General features: G+C 48.5%; 1 long non-coding RNA gene across 1 annotated transcript; it reads left to right on the plus strand.

The window, feature by feature from the left end:
- The first annotated feature begins 6,919 nt into the window (after window positions 1-6,919).
- LOC119873287 lies at window positions 6,920-9,316 on the plus strand. The gene is made up of 2 exons (XR_005364479.1): window positions 6,920-7,740; window positions 8,106-9,316. It is a non-coding gene; the product is annotated as an uncharacterized LOC119873287 (long non-coding RNA).
- The last annotated feature ends 1,735 nt before the right edge of the window (window positions 9,317-11,051 follow it).

Genomic DNA, 11,051 nt, shown 5'->3' on the forward strand with positions numbered 1-11,051 from the left:
TCCGGACTGGAAAGGATCCTGGCCACTGTGTGCAAGTGTGTGTTAGCTAAGGAGGCAGGGGGAAAGCTAGTAGGGACTACCCATCCTCGGTCCTGACAACCCAGGAAGCTACTGTGAAGCTCTCCCCAACCCCCATATACACAGCAAGGAGCCTGGGGTTGCCCCCTACCCGTCCCCCACTGCCAGGGCTGGGAGTTAAGGTCCACTCCCTAGGCTGTGACAGGTCCAGATGCGCTACTTCACGCCACAGATCCCAGAAAATGATGAACAGTGTGGACCCTAGGACCCAGAGAACAACTCAGGCACAAAGCCTCCCCCCACTCCCAGCTGCTTCCTGCATCTCAGGCCTTCCTGCGGTCTCTGCCTCCTCCCCCGCCCTCTTCTCTTCCATCCTCTTCCTCTTCTTCCCAATCTCCCACTCTCTCCCCAGCTTGCCTAGAAGGGCTGTTGTAGGGAATCCTCCCACTCCTCCACTGTAGGGGTGTCTGTGGGTTTTGCGGGATGTAAGCCGGTTCGCACGTGCAGAAGAGCGTGGGGGATGGGGTGTGGGAAGCTGCCTGGGAATCCTGAATATTGGGACAGGGAGGGGCCAGGAACCACGGGACTGGATCCCGAGGCTAGGGGGAGAGGGAAGATTTGGGCTCTGAGCAGGGACCGGAAATGAACCCAAACCTCAGGCTTTCCAGTGCCACCTGCCTCTTTGCCCAGTTGCCCAGGACAGTTACCCCTCCCCGATTTTATACTTTGGGATGGGACAGACTGAAGAAGCCATCCTCCACCTCTCCGCCCTTTCTAGAAAACCTTTCAGGAATAAGCTTCGGGACTTGGGTTTCCAAGTTCAAAGTCTGGGACTTGAAACCTGCCTCCACCCCCCACCTCCCCTCAGACCCCCCAACCCCACTGTGGAAGTTGGGGGGAGACTGAAACCTCACCTAGTTGAGGGATGGGAGTTTGGGCATTGTCCCCAGAAGTTCTTGTGTGGACTGGAGGAAGGCGCAGGCCCCTGGGTGTTCTGCCCAGAATCTCCCACACCCTTTAGTGAGTCATCTTAACTGGTCCCAGCCCAAGGGGTCTGGGCCCACGCTTCTGGCCAGGTGGGGAAGCCAGCTCCTAAGGGTAGGAGGAGGAGCTGAGAACTAGCAGCCAGGCCTAGTGACCCTGGGACACCCCACCCCTAACACCTCCAGCAGCAGCTTCGGGTGAACTGGAATTGCTGGGAGGCTTGGATCTTGCTTGTCCTGAGACTTCCAAGGAAGAAACCCTTTTAAGTGCTTTGGGATGCACGAGGGTGGAGTCGGCCCAGAGCATGGATGGCTGAGGCTAATAATGACTGGGATTATTATTTCATGGGCTCCTGGTTAGCTCAGCGACACCCTCAGCCAGAATTCCCGAAGAAGCTTTTATGGAGCAATAAGTGCTTTACCATCACTCCTTCCCTGGGGTCAGGCACCAAGCTGGTTGGCCTGCCAGAATAGGGTGGTGAATGGGGTATTCTCTCCTCTGTCCCCTCCCTGCTTGCCTGGAACAGGAATCCCCCCCAACTCCCACTCCCCGCAAGGAGGGTGGGGAGAGCAGGTTGGGAGGATTATCATCCACCTGGAAAGGTTTAAACCTAATTTTCATTCCCCTGGCTATGATCCTCACCTCTCCTTTGGTTCAGCAACCCGGTGACCTAGCCATCTTTCCTATTGTCCTTTGTGGCGTAGGCCTTGGGGGTCAACAGTGCCTGATGGTCTTTAAATGGTGGTCCTTCCTCACCTCGCACCGGGAGAGAGGGTGAGGTGGTTCCCAAAGCTGACCCGCGAGCTAGGTTGCCAGAGTTCAAATCTTGGCTCTATCACTTGCTTGCTTTGTGACCTTGGAAAAGGAACTTAGTGTCTCTATCCCAGAGGATAAACTGGAACTGGAAAGTGGCTGGAACACAGAAGGTAGGGGGAATGGGGACAGAGATGCCTTTTCTAGTCCTTGCTAAAGGGGCTGGAGGCTTTCATGGGGAGAGAGAATCTGCCCTCCACCCTTCTCCTGATAGAGCCGCTGGTTTTCCCCCTACCCCCAAATCTGATGAGGACCCTCCTCGAGGCTTGGTAGTTTTAAACACCGGGTGTAACGGGTGATGAAGGCAGAGAGATCTGTGATAAGTCCTGAGCCTTCAGCGCCCTGGGCTGGGGCCTGGGCTGGGCGCCAGGCTGGCTTCTCTTCCCAGCCCTGGGGCCTTGAGACTTGGCCTCTGAATGTTGTGTTTCTGTGGCCACAGTCATCTGAGCAGAGGCTGGCCTAGACACTGCCCTTCGACCATTTTGTGGGGAGCCAGTGCTCCCTGCCCCAATCATTCCCCTTCATCTGTCCTCCTCTGCCAGGGACTTGGGCAGATAAGATGCTGGAAAGGCATGTGTGTTGTTACACGACTGCATAGAGGAAAACTCAAGTCCGGGATGTCGGTGCTAGAGGGTCCTTTGAAGGCCCTTGGTTGACCTGTTCCCAGGGGGAATGGGGAGGGCTGAGACTTGCCGGAGGGAAGTGACTTATCCAGTTTTAGAGGAAAGACCAGGCTGTGGTTCACAAGGTCTGAACTGAATCATAGCTTCACCCAGTTGCTGGGTTACCTGGGACTAGTCATTTCCCCTCCCTCAGCCCCATTTCCTCAAAAAGCTCAATTTGAATGTCTGAGTGTGTCTCCTGAGTGTGAAGACCCTTGGTCTCCCCCACTCCATGTGGAACAGAGCAGAAGAGAAGCTCTGAAGCCAGACTGTCTTTCTTCCTAACCTGCCATTTCCCGGTTAAGGGACTTCAACAAATTTTTTCATCTGTAAAGTGGAGACAACATAGCCTTAGAGTGTTGATGATTAAATGAGTTCTATGAGGGCCTTATGCATTCAGAACAGCTCTTGGCACAAAGCAGGAGTTCAGTGAGTCTATGGTTACGGATTGCATGTGTATCTGAACATGTATGGTGGTGTGTGCACAAGTGCGAGCGGGTGTGGCCAAAATGGGCATCAGCGTTTGCATCTCTATGTGGGTCTTCAAGAGACTTGGAGCCTCTCCTCTTGCCTCTGCCTCTAGCCTTTTGCCTCGTTTCCTTCTAAGGTCTATTATATGGAAACCTGAAACATAAGCACCCCCTCCCTGCAGCCCCTCCGGATCTTCTGGGGTCATTCCTGGAATGAAGGTGACCTCCCTTCTCTATTTGCCAAAGGGTTTTTATTTCTGCCCCTTGATACCTCAATTCCCCCCACTGCCTGCACAGGAACAAGGGTCCCTTGGTATCCACCTACAGAAGGAGGAGTCAGGGTGTGTGTGTGTGTGTGTGTGTGTGTGTGTGTGTGTGTATGTTGGGGAATGGGGAAAGGGTGGGACAGAGGAAAGATTTCTCCAACTCATCAGTTGCCTTACAAGAAAGCCTATATTTAGCCAGGCTTAGAGGGCCTGTAAATATGTATTTTGCAATACAGACAGCCATAGCTGTGGGAGCTCCAGAGATATGCAGGGAGGTCAAAGAAAAAATCACCCGGAAAGATTGGGCAATGTAGTTTGTCATCAGCAGATTCGAAGGACTCTTTCTACTGCCTGCTCCAACTGCTAATAATATACATTCCTGTGTTTTGATGGTGGTTTCTATTTTTCATCTGCTCTCTGGATCTTCCATAGTGGGTGCCTGAGGAGGAGACTGGCTCTGAGTTACCTTCCGCCACCAGCCTTTGTCTCACCTGCTGTGGGTCAGGGAAAAGAGCATCTTGCCCATGCCAGCTCCCTTCCCGACTAGCTCTGCCAGGCTCAGCCTGGCGGGGCACCTGGCACACGTACAGCCTCTGTAGGCCAGCTCTCCCGTCTCCCACACTCAACCCCTTGCATTTGAGGTGACCTTGAGGGGACAAATCCTGCCACTTCAGAGCAGTTCTCTTTGAGAAAACTCTTCTTCTTAAAAAAAGAAAGAAAGAAAGAAAAAGGATGAATATATATATGTATGCTATATATGTAATTTTAGTTTGAAAAGTTTCTTAAAAAATAAGAAAAGTTCCCATGTAATGAGCAGAATTTATAAGTGCTCTAGCATTGTGTCATTTTTGCTTTATGTTCTTTCACAGGAAAGGACATGAAAGTTGGTGCTTTCTCTTTGCCCGGTCCCATTGTCCACCATATCCACCATCGCGAATCTGGGATGCATGCACCCTTTATAGCTCACAATTTATTATTATTATTTTTATAAGATTTTATTATTTATGAGAGAGAGCACACGAGTGCACGAGAGGGGGAGGGGCAGAGGGACAAGCAGGATTCCTGCTGAGAGGGGAGCCCCGCAAAGTGAGGGGCTTGATCCCGACCTGAACTAAAGTCAGATTCTTAACCAACTGAGCCACCCAGGCACCCCTATTATTATTAATTGTAAAATACATGAAATAACATAAAATTTGCTACTTTAACTCTTTTAAGCATTCAGTTCGGTAGCATTAAGTACCTTCACACTGTTGTGCAACCATCACCACCACCATCTCCAGAACTTTCTCATCTTCTCAACTGAAACTCTGTCCCCATTAAACACTAACTCCCCATGTCTTCCTCCCCCAGCACCTGGCATCCTACTTCCTGTCTCTATGAATGTGACAGCTCTTGATACCTCATGCAAGGGGGATCATAGAGCATGTGTGCTTTTGTGCCTGGTTGACTTCACTTAGCATAATATCTCAAGGTTGACCCGTGTTGTAGAATCCGAATTCCCTTCCTTTATACCTCTAGCCCATAATTTGATATTTTCCCTACCCACTGAAGTATTCATAAAATAGCAGACACTAATGCTTTCTGTATTGTCAATATGTATATAAAACAACCATCCTATTGTGTGGATCATTTTGGTCTTTTTTTTTTTTCTTTCATTTGGCATGTTTTTCACAACAGAGCCACACTGATACATGTGGCTCTGATTCCTTCACTTTAACTTCTGTTTGTTATTTCATCATGGGAATAAGCCACAATTTATTTATCAGTTCCTCTACTGAAGGGCATTTGAGGTGTTTCTGTGTTTTGCTATTATAAACAGGGCTGCAATAAACACCCTTGTACTTCTGTGAACACATCTCAAGAGCATATACCTCTGAGCAGAGAGCCAGAGTCGTGGGCAGGCACACTTTCTACTTGTCTAGTACTGCCTGACCACTCTCCAGTGACGGCTCCGCTTTATGCTCTCGCCACCAGCATTTGTACAACATGTCCTGTCTGACCACATCCTTGCCAACATCTGCTCTTGTGAGACTTTTTATTTTTGCCAGTCTGATGGGTGTGAAGTGATACCTCATTTGAATCTGCATTCCCTGCCTATGAGGTCGCACATCCTATCATGCTCATTGACCATCTGGGATTCCTCTGGGCAAATTGCTTACGTCCATATACTTGCTATCTGTTGCACCATTTTTTTTTCTGGTGCACCTTTTGATACGAGTATAGAAAGCCCAACTAGACGTGGTTTAAGCAAAAAAGGAATTTTATGATCTCACATAACAAGAAGCCTTAGGGTTGGTTAAATTCAGAATCTCAGCTGTGACAACCAAGAACCAGGTTCTTCCCATCTTTCTACAAAATCCTCCTCATCATGTTGGCTTGCCTCTTAGACTGGCCCCTTCATGGTCCACAGGGGTGGCCTCAACTCCGGGTGTCTTGTGCAGACAAACGTCCAGAGGCAGAAGTGGACGTTTCTTCTCAGTGTCATTTTCCCAGAGGCCCCACAGGAGATTTCCCTTCTGGGCTTGGTGGCCAGAATTGCATACATGTCCACACCTAAGCCAACCACTGGCCAGAGAAACTGTATCACCATTCACCTGGTGCATCTGGAGAAGGCCCAGCCTCCCCAAAACCTAGACTCTGGATTCCTGAATCGTACCAGGGTTCCAGTAGGCAGGGAAGAAGGGAAGGAATGCCATTTGGGGTGGTACCCAAAAGGTCTATGCTTTCCTTATTGACTTGTAGGAGTTCTTTATATATTTTGGATACTAATCTTTTAGTTGTTTATTTTTAATTCAAATAAAAAACATTTTCAGTGCAGTTGACACATGTTACATTGTTTTCAGGTCCTTTTATCTGTTTCACATGCTGCCTACGTTGTCACCCAGGTTGTTGCTTGCCTTTTAACTCTGTTTATGTCATAGCAGAAAGCCTTTTCGTTGTCTTTTTTTTTCTTTTTTGTAATGTAGTAAAATTGATCAGTCTTTTGTGAGTTGCATCTCTTGTCTGAGAAATCTTTTCCTATCCTGAGATCTCCTACATTTTCTTCTAAGTATTATAAAGTTTTGCTTTTTTCACTTTTAGGTCTTCAGTCCATCTGGAATTAATATTTATGGATGGTGTGAAGATTTTTCATTCGAAAAGCCAATTGTCACAACACTTTTTATTAGTCTGTTCCCTCTCACTGAGTCGCAATGCCACTGACATCATAAATCACATTCCCACATATGCTTGGGTCTGTTTCTGGGCACTCTATTCTATTGATCTCTTTGTCTAGCCCAGCACCAATACCACATTGTTTTAATTACTATCCCTTTCAAATAAGTCTTGGTATCTGTTAGGAGCTTATTCTTTTTCCAAATTGTCTAGGCTCTTCTTGGTCCTTGGCTTTTCTGTATGAATTTTAGAATCGGCTTGCCTAACTGAAAAATCCTATCGGGATATTTATTGGACTCTCGTTGAATCAGAAGATTAATATGGAGAGAATTGTCTTCATGACATTGAGGCTTCTCATCTCTAAATTTAAAACATCTCTCCACTTATTCCTTTTATAGCCTATAGTTTTTATAGTTTTACAGCCTATCGTTTTTCTTCATAAATATCTGTGAGTTTTTTCAAGGTTCAGTACAATTTTAATTTTATTTTTAATGATTTATTTTTAAAAAGACATTACAGTTTCTAATAACTTATTGTTGGTGTATAGAAACACTATTGGATTTCCTATTTTATTTGTATTGGATATTAATTTTTGTCCAGCAACCTTGCTGATCTTAATAACCCTAATAACATGCCTGCAGAATCTCTTGGATTTTCTCTGTAAATAATCATACCATCTGCGAAAAATGTCAGAGATTTTGTTTCTTTTATTTTCCTAATCCTTCTATCACTGAGCGGTAGCTTCTAAATCCAACTTCTCCCAGCTCTCAGGCAGTGCCAGTGGGCTGGCCCTGGGCAGCTATAGTCTTGCCCCTTCAGCTATAAATAAATAAAAGACCCCTTACTTTCTCCAGAGCTTTACAGTTTACAAAGCACTTTCGCTTTCATTATCTCATTGATCCTGATTACTCCCCACGTTACAGAGAGGGAGCATCTTGGCTCCCAGTCCGGAGACTTGGTTGGGCCCCGAATACTGGGCTGTGAGACCTCTGACAGTCCCTCCCCTTCTCTGTTTCGCCTGTAAGCTAAAAAGTTTGGCCAGGGCTGGGTCTCTGGTATTCTCAGATCCATGACTGATGATTGCTCTGGGCGGTCACAAGGCTCAAGGAAGCTCTTTGAAGACCAACGATAAAAATAATAAAAGGGGGTGGAGGATTCTGGTACACTTAGATCCTCAGCACCTCCACTGGCGCCCCCAAACATCTAGGGGAGTGGGGAAATATGGACGTGCCCTTGCAAGTCGGAGGGTTGATACAAATGATGGGGACCGTGGGGAAGAGGGCATTGTGTCCAGCCCCCGCCCCCCCCCCCCTGCAGGCGCATTCTCCTCCCCGCTTGAAAGAACATCCTCTGGTCCCGGAAGGGGAGGACGAGGTAAGGCTTGAGGCCGTGGGCCTCCTCCTGCGTCGCCCCCTCTAGCTGCAGAGCTCAGCAAACACTTCTGACGCGCATCCCCAACCGGGGCGGAGCGCTCCCTCCCCTGCACCCGACCCCCCCCACCCCCGGCCCTGTCCTCGCTCTGCCCCAGTACTGCGCAGGCGCAGGTTCAGGAGGCAGCCGCGAACGCGCCCTCTCGTGGCGGACTGACAGATCGCATCCTTTGTTGTGGTGCTGGGGTCGGCAGAGAGGAGGGGGGAAGATGTGGGTGGAGTCTGGGAGGCAGATGCGACAATCAGATCACAATGATGAGAATCCCTTTCCTTTGTCCCTCATGACAACATATAATCCCCCCGTTGTAGGTGCAGATGAAGAAAATATGGGCCTCAGAAATCAGGAGGCTCATATAGACAGAAGTGGAAGGAACGAGTTGGGGAGATGATGCATTCATTCATTCAATCATTCATTCATTCAGCAAATATTCACTGAAATGGGGACAGCCAGAGACAAAGGACCAGAGGAATTAAATGGAGACACTGATAGGGGGAGATCCGGCAGAAATATCCTCATATTTCGACGAGTGTGGAGATGCAGAGGCCTGAGCCACCTATCCCCCCAGAGGGATGCTTCAGCTGGTGAGAGCCACATGGGGAGCTCAAGAAGGGACTGGACTACTCGAGGGCCAGAAGGGACACTAGTCACAATGGACTGAAGCAATCGAATATGTTTAAAGCCATCAATTCTTAATTATGCTACTGTTTTTAAAAAACTAACTGGCCCAAGTTTGAAAGGGGCTAGAGAATCAACTCATTATTTCAAAATTCACAAATGCAGGAACAGAATTGAGTATTTATCCCATCTTTGCTATATGAGCCACCACACTCAGTAACCAAATAGTAAATGAGGGGCAGTTTCTGTGTCGAGAATTATTCCAGCTAATAAAGGAAGGAGTGATTGAATGTGGTATCACCATTGGGGGCGGGGAGGGAGGGAGACTGGTGGATGAGGCATGAAGCATCCATGGTTGCTATGCTTCTGGATGGAAGAAGCAGTACCACCATCTGTGAAGTGGTCTTGCCAAAGAAAATAGAACCTACACCTGATCAGGACTTTCAATCCAACTACCATTTACAGGAAATAACAATGTACAGGAAATACAATTTACAGGAAGTACAGAGGGTCAGAGAGACTTGTTAAAGAACACACTAGACATGCAATCAGCGAAACCCAGACTGGAAGATTGCACACCAAATAGCCTGGTTCTCTCAAGGAAAGAGACAGAGAGAAAGAGAGAAAGAGAGAGGTTTTAATGGGGAATCTATGGATTTAAAGAGATTTAAAGGAGACATATCCATCAGTTGTAGGGTGTGCACCTTATTTGGATCCGGATTCAAACAAATATATTGTAAAAAACAAAAAACAAAAAACCAAACACATTTATAAGAAATTGGAATTCTGAACACTATAGGTCTGATATTAAGGAATTATTAACTTTAAGGTCTGCTAATGTACTAGTTGTAATAATTGTGATTGTTTAAAAATGAGTCATTCTATTAAAAAATAGTAAATTAGAAGAGTCATCATCTTTCAAAGTTACATGCTAAAATATTGACGGAAGAAATTAAATAGGGAAACTTGGGTGGGTACAGGTGAAGCAGATTGGCCACGAGTTGCTGACTGTTGAAGTTGGGTCATGGATATATAGGGGTTCATTCTTTTATTCTGCAGACTTTTGTTTAAAATTTGCAAACTAAGGGGCACCTGGGTGGTTCAGTCAGTTAAGTGGCTAACTCTGGATCTCAGCTCCAGTCTTGATCTCAGGGTTGTGAGTTTTTAAAAAATAATAAAATAAAATACTTGGCAAACTAAGAAGTTCAAGGGCCCTGTGACCCCACTCTCTACCTGTCAGGCCCCAACAAACAGAGATACTGAGCAGTCTAGCAGCAGCTTGCAGTCCAGATAGCTCTGAGGTGCAGAGATCCTCTCGTGGGCCATAGGGGACTTCCAGGGGACTTCCGACTGGCTCCTGGCACAGTCCCTGGTTCCCTTGGTTTGGGGGAGGGGGAGAAGGATCTGTAAGGAAATGTGTCTATAGGCCCTGTGGCACTGGACACTGCTACCTCAAGACAGCTGAGAGTATGAGTAGGTGGCTCAAATAAAATAGCAGGGGAGTCACATGGAGTCACATGGAGCCACTGAGGTGCTGAGGCCTGGGCAACTGGCCAGACTGTCAGCTCTGCTTGCTCCCCCGGAGCCCTCTGACTCTCCTTCTGCCTCCAGAACCTTTCTTCCTCATGCCCTCCATTTCTGAGAAGGCAGAGAGGTGCCAAGGTGACTCTGGGACAAGCCTGAGAGCCTAAGTGGAAGCTGACTCTGGAATTTGGTGGCTCTCCAGGGATGGATGGGATGGTCAGGTGGTGGGAGAGAGAAAGAAAGATGAAGACTCAGTAACCTGCCCACGGGTCATTCTGGCTGACAGGCCAACAGACTGCCCCTCAGGCTCCACCAGAGCTGTTCCCGGGGGTCCTTGCTTGGGGTGCTGAGCATGGCGGGGAAGTAGTAAGGCCCAGGAGGGAGGCTCACGCACACACCAGGAATTTTGGAACCCTGGCACCCTTGAGTCCCAGCCTCCTTCTCAGAACGTCTAAGGAGAGTCCTCTCTGCCTGCTCTGAGTGAGAAGCCCCCAAAGAGAAGTGCATCCCTCCCCTTTGGGGTCAGCTGTCCCTACCCACCAGTGTGCAGGCTCCACGGGCCCAGCTTTCTGCCCCTCCCTGCCTCCTGCCCCACACTGCGCAGGCTCTGTAAATATGCGCAGAGTTCATGATGTTGTGGCTTCGTCACAAGGACTCACAAGGACATGAGAGGTGAGCACTATCTCTGCCACGTTGTAGTTGTAGGAACAGAGCCTAGAGAGGACAGCTGAGCTCTTCAAGGCCAACGTCTCCAGGGAGGGGTCAAGGTGGGAATTGCATCCAAGCTGGCGGGCCTCCAAGCCTGTGCCACCTCTTTTGCTCCCCTGTCTGCCTGGCTCATCCTGTCCAGGGCTGTCTCTCTTCCCAGACCTGGGGTACATGCCGAGCGTGATTGGTCTGGGGATGACAGCTGGGGAGGTGGGCAGCCAGCTGTTCTGTGTGCAGTTAAGGAGGCTGTCACTTAGTCCCCCCTACACCTGCTAGTTGCCAGGCCCGGTGCCAGGTCCGGGATGCAAGGATAATAAGGTTCCAGTCCACCCCACAGTGCTGTGCACTGTGGGACCCGGGGGGAGCCCAGCTCAGCCTAGTGGAGGAAGCCAGAGCAAAAAGGCTTC

The sequence above is a fragment of the Canis lupus genome, chromosome 9 (genome assembly GCF_011100685.1).
Source record: "Canis lupus familiaris isolate Mischka breed German Shepherd chromosome 9, alternate assembly UU_Cfam_GSD_1.0, whole genome shotgun sequence".
Taxonomy (NCBI): Eukaryota; Metazoa; Chordata; class Mammalia; order Carnivora; family Canidae; genus Canis; species Canis lupus.